This window comes from Corylus avellana, chromosome ca8 (assembly GCF_901000735.1).
Source record: "Corylus avellana chromosome ca8, CavTom2PMs-1.0".
Taxonomy (NCBI): domain Eukaryota; kingdom Viridiplantae; phylum Streptophyta; class Magnoliopsida; order Fagales; family Betulaceae; genus Corylus; species Corylus avellana.
The window spans coordinates 19,983,161-19,986,009 of record NC_081548.1 but is presented as its reverse complement, the minus strand read 5'-3'; positions in this window follow the sequence as shown (position 1 = coordinate 19,986,009).

Below are 2,849 nucleotides of genomic sequence, written 5' to 3'. Positions count from 1 at the left end.
TGAAGTGGTTGATCAATGGTATGTTTTGGATGGAAACTTAGAAAGCTTCACCATGATGTTTATTTTTATCTATTTACCCCAAAAGGCTCTAAGGTTGATTTAATGGTTTAGAAATTTAGAACTAGTATTCGGCTTTTTGCATTTAACGTTAGTGTATCTAATAGTGTATATAAAGTTAATATCGTTAATACGTTTTTTTTTTTTAAAAAAAAATTAAATAATGTGAAATCATGTACAATATTTAATACATTAACTTTAAATCTTAACCATAAAATAAATATTTTTCATTTTATTTAAAACGAAGATATTGTTGCCTGGTTTAGGAGTAGGCAAGCTGTTGTGTTCCCTAAACCAAAAGTGGCCTTGGCCCAAACGACAGTCATGGACATTCTTCCTTTGCGCAAGGCCCACTTCTCCTTCCTTTTTTTTTGACATTTTAGGAAAGCGGCCGCAGCTGAAAGATTCTTAAAAATGTTAACAGGAAATATGGAAAAATATTGAAGAACATGGACACTCCACCTGGTTCTCCTGGTTGTTCGGTTTTGAAGACCCTGATAAGATAAGGCTTGATTTGTAACCTATGTTCCATGTGACAATTATAATCTTGATCGAATAATTGAAGAATATATTAGCAATTTTTTCTAATTTCTTTCACATTAGATTATATATATATATATATATATATATATATATATATGTTTGTTTAATTTTCATGGCTGATTTTTGCATGACATATGATGTTCATTACATGGAGGAATTATTAAGAATGTCTTGCCGAGGAATGAGGATGATCCCAATGAGACCCGACCGAAGCTTAAAGCTGAAGCTTTGGCAGCTTTCATGGGCTTTGGATCAAGTGATTACTTGTGTTTCCTTTACGTAAAATGCACATGTTCTTAATTACCCTTTCCGCATACCACACGTAATATATATATACATATCTACAACTTTTCTTTTCTTTTCTTCTTGAGCCTCCAGGTCCCAATTACGCCTTTGCCCACACAATTTCATCAGGTGCCTCACTTTCAGCTATTCTTGCATCTCAAGCCTCCTTTTTCAACATCACAACGTAGATATGAAGCTTCTTTAACAAAAATTTACAAGAAAAAAGAGAATATACTGCTAATATATAATAAAATGTTATGGGAGATATTATAATTATTGCATAAATTATGAGTAGTGCTTGATCTGGTTGTGATTTAAACATGTCTCAGGTGGCCCTTGCTTGATTTGGTCAGCATCATCCACGTGCATTTCTATATAGCTAGATAGTGCAGTAGAGAAAGCATCTATGATTGTGGTCAACAATCGTATCTCAAGGATATGCATGCTTCCCAACCTTTATCTGCCGCCTCTGCCTACCTGTCTATATATCTCTCTTCAACTTGTTTGCTTAATTTGTTTAACTAATTGGATTAATTAATGGAATGAACTAGTGACTTTTTTATTTTGAAAAATCCTTAACAACTCCATAAAAACTTGTTTATCATAATTTATGCGGAATTAATAATATAAAGCAATAAACAATTTAATCACCAAAACATATCAAACAGTAAATCACGCAGACACAAATATTTTGGTGACGAAAATGAAACCTTTTAGAAAACGCTCTAAAAGTAAAACTTATTCGGGGCAGCCAAACTCAAGAAATCACTATTAAAAGATTATCCAGAGATTACAAACATTAGGAACACTTACAACTCTTTGCAAGACCTTGACTCTGTAAGATCGACAAGCCTCCAACTCGTCTCCTTGCTCACAATCTTCTTCAATGTGATTTTTCTTTACCGGACCCTTCCGATAAACTTCAATTAAGCACAATGAAACTAACACAAAATCTTCTACAAGGAATAATAAGGCTCACAACAATTGATCACTCAAGCACAACCTCTCATGAACCCTAGGGTTCTAAAATTCGCACCTTTCTCTTCCTATAAAGATGTATTTATAATGGCCTCACAATTCTTAGACCTAAAACACAGTTTGAGATAATCTAAAACTGTTACAGGTACGTGGCGTCCAGATGGTAAATGTGCTCATCCAGACGAGGATCAAAAACACGACAAGAATGTGTTTTTAACACATGGCCGTCCGGACAAGCCTAGGGCAAACTCGGGGAACGCATCGCTTTCTTTCTTTCTTGGCGTAGTGTGTCCAAACGGGATACAGACGAGGCTCTCTAGAATTCTTGTTTATCGATGTCGTCCGAACGGGGTGTAGACGAGGCTTTCGGGAAAAATAGAATTCTTCAAGAGTCCGAACGGCACTTCTTCACATCCAAACAGTACTTGCATGGATAAAGAATCTTAGCACTTTTGGTCACTATTTTGATTACCGAATTATGCCAACAAGAACTTACATATTTGATTTAGATACTTGATTCTAAGTAGAGGTAGCAATTTGTGTTCGCGTGTCGAGTTTATATCGTGTTCAATCACAGGCATAAGAGTAACCTGATCCCTCAATTATAATCTACTAATTTCGTGTCGGGTTTGTGTCAACGTCGCAAGTCTTATAAAAATTGTCAGTCCTAACTATCTCATATTGGCCATGAGTATAAGATTATATAGGTCAACCCGAATATAATCCATTTAATTAAATAAGGCTAGACCCTTCAACCCTAATTTTACTAATTTTATATTAGATTCGTATCGGGTTCACGAGTCATATCAAAAATTACTAGTGATGATCCCAAGCACTTTATTTCTGTCCAGGCACATAACTTTCTGCTTGAAATAGATTTGGATCCTGAATTCAAATTAATGTAACCTCTTGGTTAATTAAGAGGCCTAAAACGGTATCAATCTGCCACCGTTTTGCCAATTTGTTTGTTTTTTCAGACAAACAAA